Raw genomic sequence first — 18,171 nt, 5'->3', positions numbered from 1 at the left:
ATCATGGCTAATGAAATGAATGTTTTTTTCAACAGATTCAACAATAAATGTGCCATGTCAACAGAGGAGAGGGCCGGGGAGAGACGAGCAATATCAACTGGGGGGAGGAAGTCGGAGTCTTTCTTGATCTCCGAAAATGATGTGAGGGAACAGTTTAGTAAGCTGGTCATGGGTAAAGCAGCAGGGCCTGATGGTATCTGTCCACGTGTCCTCAGAGTGTGTGCGAATCAGTTGTGCACTGTCTTCCAGCACCTGTTTAACTGGAGCTTACAATCACAGAGAGTACCAGTTCTATGGAAGACTTCTTGCCTGGTGCCGGTTCCCAAGACTACCTTCCCGAGCTCCCATAATGACTATAGACCGGTGGCCTTAACATTGCATGTGATGAAGTCCTTGGAGAGAATTGTACTTGCCTACTTGTGTCCGAGGGTGTCTGCTTTTACGGACCCCCTTCAGTTTGCGTATCGGCAGAGTCTGGGGGTGGACGATGCTGTAGCGTATCTACTACAAACAGTACATTCCTTTTTGGACAATGATAGAACCACTGTGCGTGCCATGTTCTTCGATTTCTCCAGTGCATTCAACACCTTACAGCCACTATTATTACGTAAAAAGCTGGTTGAAATGGCGGTTGATGAGGGACTAGTGAATTGGATCATTGATTATCTGTCGGACAGGCCACAGTTTGTGAGGTTGGGGGCGGCCGTATCGGATAGTGTGCGGAGTAGTGTTGGAGCCCCTCAGGGAACGGTGCTGTCGCCATTCCTTTTTACGTTATACACAGCTGATTTTCAGTATAAATCAGACCTTTGTCACCTTCAGAAGTACTCTGATGACTCAGTGATAGTCGGAGGTATTGAGAGAGACCGGGGGGAGGAGGAATACAGAAGGGTGGTTTTGGACTTTGTTGACTGGTGCCAGGCTAACCATTTAGAACTCAACGTAAAGAAAACCAGGGAGCTGGTGTTGAGTTATGGAAGGTGCATGAAGGATTGCTTACCTATCACTATTGATGGTCAGGATGTGGAGATGGTGGAGAATTTCAAATATTTGGGGGTTCACCTGGACAGCAAGCTTGATTGGAGGTGCCATATGGAGAAGGTTTGCAAGAAAGGGATGAGTAGACTTTACTTCCTAAGGAAGTTAAGGTCGTTTAATGTGTGTAGCAAAATGCTTGAAATGTTCTACCAATCCATTGTGGCGAGTGCAATCTTTGATGCAATTATATGCTGGGGTAGTAGTGTGCGCACAGCTGACGCGAATAAGCTGAATAAACTTATCAAGAAGGCTAGTGCGGCGGTGGGTCTACAACTCAGGACTTTCGAGGAGGTATTAGAGGATAGAATTACTAAGAAATGCAAGGCTATAATGAGCAACAATACACACCCGCTCTATGAACTGTTTGCGAAGCAAAAGAGCACATTCAGCAAGCGTCTACTCCAACTAATGTGTAAAAAGGAAAGATATAGAAAATCGTTTGTTCCGACAGCTGTGGGGATGTTTAACAAATGTATAAGTGTAAAGCATCCCAAGACTAAATGAAGTTCAAAGTGTATGGGGGGGAATTGGTGAGTTACAAGTACCAGTCTATCCGCATCTGCTGTCCATATAGACTTATTTTGTAAAGTGTGTTTTGTTCTTGTAATGTTCTTGATCTTTGTTCTGCTGCTGTAATACTGTAATTTCCTCCGGGATCAATAAAGTTTATCTAATCTAATCTAATCTAATCTAATGTGGGCCAATGTTCCCGGTGTCAATGATGCACTGCGAGTGCTGGTTGGAGGAGCACTTTCTGGCAAATCCACATCCCTCCAGTCACGCACAAACCCTGTACCAGACCTTGCCACGCCAACATTTTCACTTGCCCCACGAGATGCATCCTCCTCCCCTAAGTAATCATCCCCATCATCATCCTCCTCCTCCTCTTCTTCCTCCAACTCGTCCAGGAGAGGTCCCTGAGCAGACAATGGCTGAATGTCATCAAGGATTCCCTCCACCTCTTCCTCCTCGTCAACATTGGCTGCAGACGCCTGCTCCTTAAGGTGCGTCAAAGTTTGCATGAGCAGACGCATAAGTGGGATGCTCATGCTTAGGATGGCGTCGTCTGCGCTTACCAGCCGTGTGCATTCCTCAAAACACTGAAGGACTTTACAGAGGTCTTTCAGCTTCGACCACTGCACACCTGTCAACTCCATGTCTGCTCTCAAAGTGCCTGGCCGTGTATCCTCCCACAAATGCATTATGGCCTGCCTCTGCTCGCACAGCCGCTCCACCATGTGCAGGGTGGAGTTCCACCTTGTTGCAATGTCGATAATGAGGTGGTGGTTGGGAAGGTGGAGCAATCGCTGCAGCTTCTGCATACGAACGGAGTGTACAGGCGACCGGCGGATGTGCGCGCACAGTCTTCGCACCTTCTGGAGCAGGGCTGTTAACTCCGGATAATTTTTGAGGAAGCACTGCACCACCAGGTTCAAGGTGTGAGCCAAGCAAGGTATGTGGCTGAGTTTTGAAAAGGCTATGGCTGCCACAAAATTACGGCCGTTATCACTAACTACCTTGCCTGACTCAAGATGTACACTGCCCAGCCATGACTCAGTTTGTCGCTTCAAGTACTCGGCCAGCACCTCGGCGGTGTGTCTGTCGCCCAAACACATCATCTGCAACACAGCCTGCTGACGCTTTCCACTAGCTGCTCGATAGGGGGACACCTCGTGTGCAACAGTGGCAGCTGCAGATGGAGTGCTCATACGACTGCGCTCTGTGGATGAGCTTTCGCTTCTGGAGGAGGAGGAGGAGGGTGGAACGCCTACAGCCAACTGTTTCCTATACCGTGGGTTAGGCAGCACTGTCCCACCACCGCTGTCCCCTGTGGACCCTGTATCCACCACATTAACTCAGTGCGCAGTGATGGACACGTAATGGCCCTGGCCATGCCGACTGGACCATGCATCAGTTGTGAGGTGCACCTTTCCACTCACTGACTACTTGAGTGCATGGACAATGCGGTCTTTCACATGATGGTGGAGGGCTGGGATGGCTTTGCGAGAGAAGAAGTGGCGACTGGGTAGGTCATAGCGTGGTACTGCATAGGCCATGAGTTCGCGGAAAGCTGCGCTTTCCACCAACCGATAGGGCATCATCTCAAACGAGATTAGTTTGGCAATGTGGGCGTTCAAACCCAGTGTACGCGGATGAGAGACTGAGTACTTTCTTGACCTACTCATAGTGTCTGGGAGGGTGAGCTGGACTTGAGAGCTGCATATGGTGGAAGTAGCGGTGGACAGGGCGGACTGAGAGAGGGTTGATGATGGTGATGGAGTTGGTGTTCTTTCTGATGGCCTAGATTCAGTATTTCATTGATATAACAGTGGGATTCCCTGACTGCTGTGGCCTTGCAACGACACCTCAACATTTGCTGCTGTGCTAACCGGTGGGCTTACAGTGGGGGAAACAATGTAGCGTTGCTGACTACCTTCTTTGTGATCAGTTGCACATGTGGCACTTGAGGTTTGGTGTTGTGTCCACGCTTGCAAGTGCATGCTGGTTAAATGTCTAAGCATGCAACTGGTATTCAAATTTTTCAGATTTTTCCCTCGGCTAAAGGTCTTTGCGCACTTCTTACAGATAACCTTGGCCTGATCATGAGGATTTTGTTCAAAAAAGTGCCACACTACACTCTTCCTACTTTGGCAGACATTTTGCGGCCTAGCACGCTGTGATGTTTTGACCCTCTGGACAAGCTGTCCAGCAACTCTTTTGATTTTTGGACCCTGTCTTTGGAGTGCTCCGGGCCTGCCAGATAACAGCTGTTGCGATGTTGATGTCTGCTGTGGATGCTCCTCATCTGAGCTATTGGAAGCAGCACCCTCTTCCCCCAATGGATGCCAATCTGGGTCAACAACTGGGTCATCCATCACCTCCTCTTCAATGTCATGTGCACCTTCCTCTGTGTCACCATGTATGGTGGTATAGTGTGCGGGAAGGGGCACCTGAGTCTCATCAGGGTCAGAATCTGGCTCTGTACACTGCGAGGACAATGTAGTGCTCTGAGTGAATGTACCAGCAGAATCATCTATCAGCGGCTGTGCATCAGTGCACTCCATGTCAGATTCATCTTGGCCTGGGTAATTCACCATTTCACTTGATAATCCAGGCATGGTATGTGAAAACAGCTCCATGGAGTAATCAGTAGTATGGCCTGTGTCATCCTTCAATCTTGGTTGTGGTGAAGGACACAAGGAAAGGTGTGGTTCATGAACATGAGCCTCCAATGACGACTCAGTGCTTTTACTTTTTACAACTTCAGAAGAGGAGGCGATAGAGCTGGAGGCTGAGTCAGCAATGTAAGACAAAACTTTTTCCTGATGCTCTGGCGTTAAAAGCGGTTTGCCAACTCCTAGAAAACTAAGCCTTCGAAGCCTTATGGAGCCAGACGATGACGCAGGCTCAACACCTCCTGCATTCGGTCCTATTTTGCTTTTGCCGCTAACATCAGATCCACCACCAACACCATCATTACCAGCTGCCAACCTCCGCCCAATTCCACGGCCTTTTCCACCAACCTTCCTCATTTTTGGTAGAAATGTAGACAAAATCCTACAAACTATATAGTAATGTAAAACAAGGTACAAGGTGTCTATAGGACAGGGGAGATTTAGATTTTCTGCAGACACTTGTGGACACTGGTCACTTGGATTGTGTGAGGCCCACTGAATATCACAGCGCTATGTCACAGGCTCGATGGCACAGGTGTGAAAAAAGTGACTACAGGATAAGGGAGATTTTGAATTTCTGGGAGATTTTGAATTTCTGCAGACACTTGTGGACACTGGACACTTGGATTGTGTGAGGCCCACTGAATATCACAGCGCTATGTCACAGGCTCGATGGCACAGGTGTGAAAAAAGTGACTACAGGATAAGGGAGATTTTGAATTTCTGGGAGATTTTGAATTTCTGCAGACACTTGTGGACACTGGACACTTGGATTGTGTGAGGCCCACTGAATATCACAGCGCTATGTCACAGGCTCGATGGCACTGGTGTGAAAAAAGTGACTACAGGATAAGGGAGATTTTGAATTTCTGGGAGATTTTGAATTTCTGCAGACACTTGTGGACACTGGACACTTGGATTGTGTGAGGCCCACTGAATATCACAGCACTATGTCACAGGCTCGATGGCACAGGTGTGAAAAAAGTGACTACAGGATAAGGGAGATTTAGATTTTCTGCAGACACTTGTGGACACTGGACACTTGGATTGTGTGAGGCCCACTGAATATCACAGCGCTATGTCACAGGCTCGATGCAGCAGGTGTGAAAAAAGTGACTACAGGATAAGGGAGATTTTGAATTTCTGCAGACACTTGTGGACACTGGACACTTGGATTGTGTGAGGCCCACTGAATATCACTGTGCTATGTCACAGGCTCGATGGCACAGGTGTGGAAAAAGTGACTACAGGATAAGGGAGATTTTGAATTTCTGCAGACACTTGTGGACACTGGACACTTGGATTGTGTGGGGCCCACTGAATATCACAGCGCTATGTCACAGGCTCGATGGCACAGGTGTGAAAAAAGTGACTACAGGATAAGGGAGATTTTGAATTTCTGCAGACACTTGTGGACACTGGACACTTGGATTGTGTGAGGCCCACTGAATATCACAGTGCTATGTCACAGGCTCGATGGCACAGGTGTGAAAAAAGTGACTACAGGATAAGGGAGATTTTGAATTTCTGGAAGATTTTGATTTTCTGCAGACACTTGTTGACACTGGACACTTGGATTGTGTGAGGCCCACTGAATATCACAGCGCTATGTCACAGCCTCGATGGCACAGGTGTGAAAAAAGTGACTACAGGATAAGGGAGATTTTAAATTTCTGCAGACACTTGTGGACACTGGACACTTGGATTGTGTGAGGCCCACTGAATATCACAGCGCTATGTCACAGGCTCGATGGCACAGGTGTGAAAAAAGTGACTACAGGATAAGGGAGATTTAGATTTTCTGCAGACACTTGTGGACACTGGACACTTGGATTGTGTGAGGCCCACTGAATATCACAGCGCTATGTCACAGGCTCGATGCAGCAGGTGTGAAAAAAGTGACTACAGGATAAGGGAGATTTTGAATTTCTGCAGACACTTGTGGACACTGGACACTTTTGGATTGTGTGAGGCCCACTAAATATCAGAGCGCTATGTCACAGGCTCAATGGCACAGGTGTGAAAAAAGTGAATTGTAGAATTGGGCAGAATAGGAATCTCCCTAGAGTGTAGGTCTGTAAGAACGGAACAAGTCCTCCACTTATCCTTCCACAGTGACACACAGATAGCTTCACTGTGGCTGTGATAACAGCCGTTACACGGTACTGTGTGAGGAGCGTACACCGCTGTATGGTGTGAATAAATGCACGCTCAGTACCTTAGCAGGACAAAAAAAAAAATTGGGATTGCTTTTAAAAAAACAGTTTGCAGAGCAGTGGGGAAACAGCAATGCAGCTGTCAGGAAGCCTTAGAAGGCAGCCTAACAACCAACACCGCTGATCCACCACAATATAGCCTCCCCTTGCACTGCACACACAGTGACTGGTGTGTTGCACAGGCAAAATCGCTAGCAGCAGAAGCAGTTTTTTTGTCTTCTTCCCTGCCTAACGCTCTCCCTACAGAATCAGCAACCTCTCCCTATGCTAAGATCGGCAGAAGTAAGATGGCGGTCGGCGTGCACGCCCTTTTATGACCCCTGTGACGCCCACCAAAGCAAGCCAATCACTTGCATGCCCTTCTGAAAGATGGTGGCGACCCCTGCCTATGTCATCACGTTGCCCACAGTGTCCGTGGATCCTGATTGACTGAAAAAGAACTCTAAACAAACTTTTGAAACGCGACTTTGGCGCGTAAGTCGCCGACCTCATGGCCGACCTCATCCTAGGGTCGGGTTTCGTTTCATGAAACCCGACTTTGCCAAAAGTCGGCGACTTTTGAAATTGTTCGCCCAGTTTCGCTCAACTCTAGATCCAAAGGTAGAAAAAGTAACTCCTTTATTAGGGGGAAATGACAAAAACGGGGAGCATGTGGAACATGTGCAACAAACAAACATGAAAGTGCAGCAATACTCAAGGACGAGTCAACCTTGCCAGTCCAAAAAATATATATATTGTATTATATTAGTATTAATCATCTGAAATACAGCCATTTACAGAGAATATAAAAATAGACCACCTGATGTACTCTCCGGTGCAATATGAGGGAATAAGGTGAACCTATAGGTGAGGAGGATAAAAGATATACCTCTATCCCTCAGGGGGTATCCAATACATATATGTGCGTATATATATAAGTGCCGATTACAATTAAAACGGCACAGCCAAACTGCAAATGTGGCCACTAGATTAACATCTGCATAACTTCATAGACAATACTGATAATAAGGCACCACATATATGGAGAGGCATTATACCCACCCCCAGGGGGGAGCACATGATAACACCCACTCACATAAGAATTAACAGCGCTGGATAAGAGTTACCTCAGGGGACGAAAATTCGGATGGCCGGGCGGTCAGCGTGTCGCCCAGACGCGCGTTTCGGAGACCCATGACGAAGGAGTATATCTGCGAAATGCGTGTCGGGGAGACACACTGACTTCCCAGCCATCCGAATTTGCCAAGTGCTTCACAGAAGTTTATAACGCAGAGCCGTGAAAATAAAAAATCATTTTTTTGCGTAAAAAAAATGATTTTTAGCCCACAATTTTTTTTCACAAGCGTAACAGGATAAATTGGACCCCAAAAGTTCTTGTCCAGTTTGTCCTGAGTACCCTGGTACCCCATATATGGGGGAACCATTGTTTGGGCACACGTAAGGGCTCGGAATGGAAGTAGTGACGTTTTGAAATGCTGACTTTGAAGGAATGGTCTGCGGTCATCGTTACGTTTGCAGAGCCCCTGATTGCCTAAACAGTAAAAAACAACCCCCACAAGTGACCCCATTTTGGAAACTAGACCTTCCAAGTAACTTATCTAGATGTGTGGTGAGCACTTTGAACCCCCGAGTGCTTCACAGTTTATAACGCAGAGACGTGAAAATAAAAAAAATATTGTTTTTTCCACAAAAATAATTTTTTAGCCCCCAATTTTTTATTTTCCCAAGGGTATCAGGAGAAATTAGACCCCCAACGTTGCTGTGCAATTTTTCCTGAGTACGCTGATATCCCATATGTTGGGGTAAACCACTGTTTGGGCACACGTCGGGGCTGGGAAGGGAGGGAGCATCGTTTGACTTTTTGAACGCAAAATTGGCTGGAATCAATGGTTGCACCATGTCGCGTTTGGAGACCCCCTGATGTGCCTAAACAGTGGAAACCCCTCAATTCGAACTCCAACCCTAACCCCAACACACCCCTAACCATAACCCTAACCCCAACACACCCCTAACCCTAATCCCAACCCTAACCATAACCCTAACCACAAGCCTAACTCTAATCCCAACGCTAACCCCAACACATCCCTAACCCTAATCTTAAACCTAATTCCAACCCTAACCCTAATTCCAACCCTAACCCTAATTTCAACCCTAAACCTAATTCTAATCCTAACCCTAATTCCAACCCTAACCCTAATTCCACCCTAACCCTAACCCTATTTCCAACCCTAACCCTAATTCTAACCCTAACCCTAACCCTAATGGAAAAATAAAAATAAAAATAATTTCTTTATTTTATTATTTGTTCCTGACTATGGGGGTGATAAATGGGGGGTTTATTTACTTTTCATTCTATTTTGATCACTGTGAGAGTTTATCACAGTGATCAAAATGAATGAATGGAATAGGCAGCCGGCGGGCGCACTGAGCATGCGCCTGCCATTTTCTAATATGGCGGCGCCCATGGTCCGGGACCGCGGGACACCGGGAGCTATAGCGGCACTCGGTAGGTAACGGGGGGTGGGAGGGGAGGTAATTGGAAGGTGGGGGGAGCGGAGGGTAGGCGGGGGGAGCAGATGATGACAACGGCGTCACATCACCGCTGTCATTCAGTGGCTGGGGGCAGTGGGGGGGTTGGATCGGTGTCACCAGCCATGTCCGATGCTACTGCAGCATCGGCCATGGCTGGATTGTAATATTTCATCAATTTTCAATTTTCATTGATGAAATATTACTATCGCTTTGATTGGCTGTTTCACTTTTAACAGCCAATCAGAGCGATCGTAGCCACGTGGAGGCGAAGCCACACCCCTTGTGGTGAAGTGCAAAGCCCCATGTATCTGCGGGTAGGGTGACCTTTCAGTGACCCTGGTCACCCGACCCGCAGGGGGGCTTTAAAGTCATGATGCCACATAGGCGTCACTGGTCATAATGGCACAGGATTTCATGACGTCTATGTGGTGTCATTGGTCGTGAAGGGGTTAAGGATTATGGAGGCCACTGTGCTCTTAGGAACCTTGAGTACTGCATAAATTCTTTTGTAACCTTGGCCGGCCAGATCTGTGCCTTGCCACAATTCTTTCTCTGGGCTCCTTGGCCAGTTCCTTTGACCTCATGATTCTCATTTGGTCTGACATGCACTGTGAGCTGTGAGGTCTTATATGGACAGGTGTGTCCCTTTACAAATCAAGTCCTATCAGTTTAATTAAACACAGCTGGACTCCAATGAAGGAGTAGAACCTTCTCAAGGATGATCACAAGGAAAAGGACACCATGTGACTTATATATAAGTGTATGAGCAAAGGGTATGAATACTTATTGACCATGTGATATTTCAGTTTTTCTTTTTTAATAACTTTGCAAAAATGTCTACATTTCTGTTTTTCAAGATGGGGTGCAGAGTGTACATTAATGAGAAAGAAATGAACTATTTTGAAGTTACCAAATTGCTGCATTGAAACACAGAGTTAAAAATGTAAAGGGGTCTGAATACTTTCAATACACCCTGTATCTATTTCTGTGTATAGCTGCTAATGAGTTAGTTGTTTCTAATCATTTCACATCTCTCCATTTAATGATTTTCTGCTGGGTTTGTGCTTGTTCCCAGATATACTGATGTGAAATATGAATTCTTCGCTTTTTCAGAATTTTGGCAGGAAATTCAAATTTCGGCAAATTTATTATCCCCAAATTGATAGTCCTTCAAATTCTCCGATTGCTTTGAAAAAGTGCATATGTGTGATTAAATTACAGCAGCACCTCTACCACCACATCGACCAAGCGAGCTGCTAGCTATGTGCACCCCCTTGCCCTTACAAATGCTCTGACTCTTCTACTCCTTTTTCCTATCAATGAAACCTGTATATTATTTTTTTTTTCACACACACTAATCTTTTTCACTGCTGAGCTGTCACACACTATCTGTACAGTGTCATCAGTATTTTATAACGTTCTCTCCACATCTCTATGGGTAAGCTTTGACCTGTGATGTTTTCTCACTATCTAGATTCACCACAAATTGTTGGAAATCCATAGCTGCAGTGTAAAGTATGGAAATGCTAGAGAGCGTCAACTGATTATAGGGGCGTTGTGACTATTATAGACTCTCATACAATGCATCAGAAATCATAGCATACGACAAAGCAGACAAACTATTCAGGGTCTTTAAAGTCAACGTTTAATCAGAAAATGACCGATTGAAGAACTCGCACACTCCCTGCATGCCTCCCCAGCCCGCAAATCCTGTATAATGTCTTTTGTTGCATGGATGAAATAAAAAAGACTTTGAAATATTGAATCCTAATGGCGAGTGCCACATTTTTTTTTCTTTGGGATAATGAGAATGAATACGTACTTTCACTGTTGAGCACCCCGCATTGGAAAAGTGTAAAGGAGAAAGCAGTTTGTTTGATGCAGTGAGTAACCGGAGACTGAGAAGGGGTTAACAAGTATTCACTAAACAATCGATAACAGTAATATTCCTCGCAAGGAGGTAAAGACAATGGCAAAGAGAATATACAAGTGTGACGACTCCTGGAGTGGACCCTCTGGGTCGTGACACCAACCCTCCCAGGGCGAGCTGACCTAGTGAAGACCACCCCCTATACAGGGAGTGTCAGGGGCAAGCCCCAGGGGGTGAGGCACCACGACTGCTGGCACCAGGCGGCCGGCTTACAGGAGACACGAGTGGGTGAGAGTGTCTGCAGGAACGTGTAAAGTGTGGACATGGGAACACGTGGTATACAGAGACTTCGTTCGTCCGGGTGTGAGTGAAGCAGGAGGCGTGCAAGGAGCACGTCAGAGCACTGAGTCAGGCAGCAGGTGTGCCAGGAGGTGTAACAGAGTAAGAGACAGAGTACAGGGTAAGAGCGTGTGCCAGGAGGCACAACCGAGTATGAGACAGAGTACAGTGTCAGAGCATGTGCCAGGAGGCACAACCGAGTACGAGACAGAACACAGGGTCAGAGCGTGTGCCAGGAGGCACAACCAAGTACAAAGCAGAGTGCAGATTCAGAGCGTGTGCCAAGAGGCACAACAGAGTGCAAGGCAGAGGACCTGAGTACAGCGCACAGCCAGGCAGGGACACGGAAGACCAAGCCAGGAGCACAACAATAATCAGGCACCTCCCCTAGGGGGAGGTCGTCTGATATAGCACATGACTACTACTGGTTCCGGGTCAGGACCTAGCCAGAAAGCACATGACCACTACAGGTTCCGGGTCATGTCCTCCATTACCATAGAGAGGACCGAGCCCTATACAGCACTGACATGAGCGCGCAAGCGCAAACGTGACATGTAGGAGGAGGCCCGGGGACGGGAGCTGCGCGTGCGCACCCTACGGGACCCCCGGAGTGACCGCAGCTCCGGAAGAGATGACGTCGGGACCGAGGTCCCGCCCCCAGGTGAGCACGGCGTGACAGTACCCCCCCTTTATGCCCCCTCTTTCTAAAACTGGAGAGGAACTTAGACAAAATCTGGGGTGCGTGGATATTCTCCCTGGGTTCCCATGACCTCTCCTCGGGGCCAAAACCCTTCCAATCGACCAGGAACATGGTTCTCCCTCTTACCTTCTTCATGGCCAAAATGTCATTCACCTCAAACTCATCCCCCAAGCCAACAGGCTGGGGTGTGTGGCCTGGAGAAGGATGAAATTGGTTAAGAACCACAGGTTTTAGGAGAGACACATGGAAGGAATTGGGAATACGGAGTGAAGGAGGCAGCTTCAATTTGTAAGCAACATCATTAATCCGCCTGAGGACCTCAAAAGGACCAATGTAACGGGGACCCAGTTTGTAAGATGGTACCTTAAGGCGGACGTATTTGGTGGAGAGCCACACCTTGTCACCAGGGAGAAATGGAGGAACGTCCAGGCGCCTCTTGTCAGCGTGTAATTTCATTCTGTCCCGTGCTTTCTCAAGAGCGGTTTTGGTCTCCTGCCATACCCTGGAGAACTCCACAGACTGAGAATCGGCAGCAGGTACCCCCGAGACAGGAAGTACCGGTAGAGGCACATTGAGATGCTGTCCAAAGACGATGAAGAAAGGAGACTTGGTAGACGATTCACTGGAGTGATTATTGTAGGCAAACTCAGCCCAAGGAAGTAGACCGACCCAGTCATTCTGATGAGCATTAGAAAAATGCCGGAGATAGGATGTAAGGATCTGGTTGGTACGTTCCACCTGCCCATTGGTTTGGGGGTGATAGGCGGAAGAGAAATCCAATGACACTTTCATGAGTCCGCATAGAGCTCTCCAGAACCGGGAGGTGAATTGGACCCCTCTATCCGACACGATGTGCTGGGGGAAGCCGTGAATCCTGAAGATATGGGAAATGAAGATCTTCGCCAAGTCAGGAGCAGAGGGTAGTCCGGGAAGAGGAATGAAGTGAGCCATCTTTGAAAATCGGTCTACAACCACCAAGACCACAGTACAACCGGAAGAACAAGGCAGATCAGTAATGAAATCCATGGCTATGTGCTGCCATGGAGCCGACGGAATGGGAAGCGGGAACAGAAGACCGGAGGGTGGTTGTCTGGGTATCTTGTTCTGGGCACAGGACGGGCAAGATGCTACAAAGTCTTTAACATCCTGGGAGAGTGAAGGCCACCAATAATGGCGAGAGATTAAGTCCAAAGTCTTTTTGACACCAACGTGGCCAGCAATCTTGGACGAATGTCCCCAATTTAGCACTCGTTTTCGGTTATTCTCAGCCACAAAGGTTCTTCCCGGAGGTAACGTGGTTAACTTGACAGGAGCCACAGTAATTACTTTGGATAAATCAATGATATGAGAGGGTGCTTCCTCTGCATCAGACGACAGGAATGATCTTGACAACGCATCCGCTCTAACGTTCTTATCGCCGGGCCGAAAATGTAGCTCAAAGTCAAAGCGGGCGAAGAATAGGGACCACCTGGCTTGCCGAGGATTGAGCCTCTGTGCGGACTGGATGTACGCCAGGTTCTTATGGTCTGTGAAGATCTTGAATGGATGTATGGCACCCTCCAGTAAGTACCTCCACTCCTCCAAGGCCAATTTAATGGCCAATAGCTCTTTGTCGCCAATGGAGTAGTTCTGCTCAGTGGAGGAAAATACTTTAGAAAAGAAGCCACAGGTGACAAAACGTCCAGAAGAGGATTTCTGCAGAAGGACTGCGCCAGCCCCAGTAGAGGATGCGTCTACCTCGAGAGTGAAAGGTCTACTAACCTCAGGTCGGTGAAGCGCCGGAGCAGCGGCGAAGGCTTGTTTCAACGACTGGAAGGCCTCTTCAGCCTCAGAGGGCCAAGCCTTTGGGTTAGCTCCCTTGCAGATAAGGGACGAGATGGGGCGAACCAACGAGGAAAAATGAGGAACGAACTGTCGGTAGTAGTTCGCAAAACCAAGGAAGCGTTGGATTGCCTTCACCCCATGGGGCTGTGGCCAATCGAGGACGGCGGACACTTTTGCCGGATCCATGCATAGACCTGATTCTGAGATAATGTACCCCAAGAATGGCAGGGACGTTTGCTCGAAGGCACATTTCTCGAGCTTGGCATAAAGGCGGTTCTCCCTCAGGCGCTGGAGGACTTGACGCACGTTCTTTCTGTGGGCGGAGAGGTCTGGAGAAAAAACGAGGATGTCATCCAGATAGACTACCACGCAGGAGTACAGCATATCCCGGAAGACGTCATTCACGAACTCCTGGAAAACCGCTGGGGCATTGCAGAGGCCGAAGGGCATGACCAAGTACTCGTAGTGACCGTCTCTGGTGTTAAAGGCGGTCTTCCACTCATCCCCGGAACGAATGCGGATCAAGTTGTAGGCCCCACGAAGATCCAGTTTGGTGAAAATTCGAGCTCCTCTAAGTCGGTCAAAGAGCTCCGGGATCAATGGCAATGGGTACTTGTTCTTGACCGTGATATTGTTCAGGCCTCGGTAGTCTATGCAAGGACGGAGGGAGCCGTCCTTCTTTTTTACAAAGAAAAATCCCTTTCCCGCGGGCGAGGAGGACTTACGGATGAAACCTCTAGCAAGGTTCTCCTGGATATAGTCAGACATAGCTTGGGTCTCAGCAGGGGATAGCGGGTATATCCTACCCCTGGGTGGCGTAGAACCAGGAATGAGGTCAATCGGACAGTCATATGGCCGATGGGGGGGCAGAGTCTCGGCCTCCTTCTTGTCGAAAACATCTGCAAAGGACCAGTAAGCCGACGGCAGACCTGTAGGTGCCGGGGATGGACCGGCAGAGTTCATCAGACGGACGGGCAACAGGCACTTCTCCTGACAGAACGGTCCCCACCGGAGTATCTCGCCCGACCGCCAGTCCAGGGTTGGCTCATGAGTCCGTAGCCAAGGGAGGCCTAGAAGAAGTGCGTGAGACATGGTGGACAAGACGAGGAAGGAGATCTTCTCCAGGTGCAGGGCTCCGATCTGCAGCTCGATCTCTTCGGTGGCCTGGGTAACGGACTCCAGCACGGACGTACCATTGACCGAAACAATCGACCGAGGAGTCTCCAGGGATCTGACAGGAATCCGGTATTTTTTAACCGCCTCGAGTGTGATAAAATTCCCCTCCGCGCCAGAATCCAGGAAAGCCTCCTCAGAATAACGCTTGGCACCGAGATTCAATAATACGGACACGAGCAGGGGAGGAGAGGAATCACGTACACCTAGGGAGGCCTCTCCTATCAACCCTAGGCGGAGAAGTTTCCCGGCTTCTTGGAGCAGGAACGGAGGAGGGGAGAGGAGCTCCTCTCTCTGGCTAATTCACGGGCACGTTCCTGAAACCGCAGGTCGATGCGTGTCGCCAGTGAGATCAGATCCTCTAAAGAGGTGGGAGTATCCCGACCTGCCAGTACGTCTTTGATCTGACTGGACAGGCCACGCCAAAAGATCCCTACGAGAGCCTCGTTGTTCCAACCGAGTTCGGAGGCCAAGGTACGAAAACGGATGGCATACTGTCCTACCGGTAGCGTACCCTGATGGAGGTTAAAGAGGGACTCGGTGATAGAGGACAGCCGACCCGGCTCGTCGAACACCTTGCGGAAGGTGTCCAAAAAGGTGGAAAGCCGAGAGACGAGTGGGTCATTGCGCTCCCAGAGGGGGTTCACCCATGCTAATGCCTCCCCCTCTAAGTGTGAAATAATAAAGGCAATTTGGGCGCGCTCAGTGGGATAGTGCTGCGGCAAAAGCTCAAAATGTAACCGGCATTGGTTCAGAAATCCTCGACAAAACTTAGGGTCCCCGCTATATCGGGGTGGCTTGCCGAGGCGTGGTATCGGGTGCGGGGCCGAGGACTGGGCAGAAACGGATTGTATGGCCGACAAACGAGACTCCATGGATTTCAAAAAGACCATAATCCTGGTCTGACTCTCCCGTAGGAACACCAGTTCCTTTTGGATGGAGGTGGTGGCACCAGCGGGGTCCATGGCCTGATTATACTGTGACGACTCCTGGAGTGGACCCTCTGGGTCGTGACACCAACCCTCCCAGGGCGAGCTGACCTAGTGAAGACCACCCCCTATACAGGGAGTGTCAGGGGCAAGCCCCAGGGGGTGAGGCACCACGACTGCTGGCACCAGGCGGCCGGCTTACAGGAGACACGAGTGGGTGAGAGTGTCTGCAGGAACGTGTAAAGTGTGGACACGGGAACACGTGGTATACAGAGACTTCGATCGTCCGGGTGTGAGTGAAGCAGGAGGCGTGCAAGGAGCACGTCAGAGCACTGAGTCAGGCAGCAGGTGTGCCAGGAGGTGTAACAGAGTAAGAGACAGAGTACAGGGTAAGAGCGTGTGCCAGGAGGCACAACCGAGTATGAGACAGAGTACAGTGTCAGAGCATGTGCCAGGAGGCACAACCGAGTACGAGACAGAACACAGGGTCAGAGCGTGTGCCAGGAGGCACAACCAAGTACAAAGCAGAGTGCAGATTCAGAGCGTGTGCCAAGAGGCACAACAGAGTGCAAGGCAGAGGACCTGAGTACAGCGCACAGCCAGGCAGGGACACGGAAGACCAAGCCAGGAGCACAACAATAATCAGGCACCTCCCCTAGGGGGAGGTCGTTTGATATAGCACATGACTACTACTGGTTCCGGGTCAGGACCTAGCCAGAAAGCACATGACCACTACAGGTTCCGGGTCAGGTCCTCCATTACCATAGAGAGGACCGAGCCCTATACAGCACTGACATGAGCGCGCAAGCGCAAACGTGACATGTAGGAGGAGGCCCGGGGATGGGAGCTGCGCGTGCGCACCCTACGGGACCCCCGGAGTGACCGCAGCTCCGGAAGAGATGACGTCGGGACCGAGGTCCCGCCCCCAGGTGAGCACGGCGTGACAACAAGATAAACGGGACACTTATCGGTTGAAGTTCTGACAGGAGGAAGGCTGTAATATCTCCTGTCGGTGTCTCAAACGATGCACAAAGTCTCTGGCTCTGCTCTGAAGAAATGAGTAATACTGCCGCCCAACAGTGCCGAAGGATTCATTCCTCTTTGTCTCTGGTATGCTGGAACGTGGAAACAGTCCGTTGCATGAATGTCTCAGAAATGGCGCCGGGCACGGGTAGTGAGCACGTACACTAGCCACAACAATCTGAGGTCTCTCAGAGTAGTCTCTAGGCTGTTGTAACAGTATTTGTGTGTAGCAGAAGTATTCAGTGGTTTGGATACAGACGGTAACTCAATAGCGTCAGGGGTAATCTTCAAGTTAGCACACGGAGGTCTGGAAACAGGGGAGTCATCAGTAGGAGCTGCAGAGAGGGAGTGAACTGTCTCCTGTCACCTTCCCGCCATATCTGACCCGTTCCCATGCTCAGGCCCCCTTAAGTACCCCGCACCCCCTGCTGTCTGACCAGATGGTTTCTCCCTCCCAGGGGAAATCTCCCCCCGCTAGCAGTGGTGAAAGCCCCGATAGCTCCGGCCTTAAAGGGCACCGCACACCGCTGACTCCGTCTTGTCTCACCTTCTTACACAAGTATGCTCTATTATTCAGTTTAAAAGGATTATTCATCACATTTAATAGTGATTGAAGCAATGCTCTAGTGCAGTTCACTTGGTTTCTTTGTGGAGATTAACTCAAGTTTATGTGTTCCACGTATTTTATGAAACCTTTTGTTTGTTTCCCCACAATTGATCTACATTAACAACAAAATTAGGTAGTATTGCAATTTTCACAATGACCTTTGCACATGCTCAATAGATGCTTCAATGCAAAAGTAAGGGTGTGAGTCTGTTCCTTGCTGCAAATGTACATGTGGATTTGCTGAAACAGGAGGAGAGAGTCTAAAACCGCCCCAGTTTCCAGTGTGAAAATTGCAAGATTCTAAAGACTGTGATATGGAAACAAAATGTTAAACCTGATTTACAAAACTACATTTTTTATGACACATTACCTTTAAGACCAAAGTTGGACATCTATTTTGTAGCTGGAAGAATCTGAGCCCTTTTGTATAAAATAAGGTATGTATGCTATTATTTCTAAACACTGTTTTTCGGTGATTCCTTTGTATCTCCGGTCATACTGCACCCACACATACAAATGATACACCAATTGAAAGGTAAACTTGCCCCCTTCAGCAAGAAAATAGCCAAACAAACCACACATCCACGATTTGATCACAAAATACAGTTTAAACATTAATTTTCATAAACCTATAGTAAGGAAAAATGACCTGCAGGTGGCACCACTGTACCCCAAAGCACACTACCAACACATTTGTAAACATGTACTGCTTTTTCGCTGAATACTTCGCCCCAGCACACACGA

At 48.7% G+C, this 18,171-nt stretch overlaps 1 protein-coding gene across 2 annotated transcripts in view; it reads left to right on the top strand.

Moving 5' to 3' along the window:
• LOC141085259 (zonadhesin-like) overlaps positions 1 to 18,171 on the top strand; it is a 98,864-nt gene that overhangs the window by 70,937 nt on the left and 9,756 nt on the right. The window contains exon 1 of one of the 2 annotated variants that reach the window (XR_012231255.1): positions 16,748 to 16,907. The exons of the other annotated variant lie outside the window; for it this stretch is intronic. The gene's annotated coding sequence lies outside the window, so the exon portion shown is untranslated. Of the gene's footprint in view, positions 1 to 16,747; positions 16,908 to 18,171 lie in introns of those variants that run through there. 2 annotated transcript variants of the gene reach the window in all.

This window comes from Dendrobates tinctorius, unplaced genomic scaffold, assembly GCF_039654945.1.
Source record: "Dendrobates tinctorius isolate UK_male_01 unplaced genomic scaffold, ASM3965494v1 ptg000028l, whole genome shotgun sequence".
In the NCBI taxonomy this organism is placed as follows: Eukaryota; Metazoa; Chordata; class Amphibia; order Anura; family Dendrobatidae; genus Dendrobates; species Dendrobates tinctorius.
The sequence above is the reverse complement of the archived record's forward strand: the minus strand, read 5'-3'. Positions and strand labels throughout refer to the sequence as shown.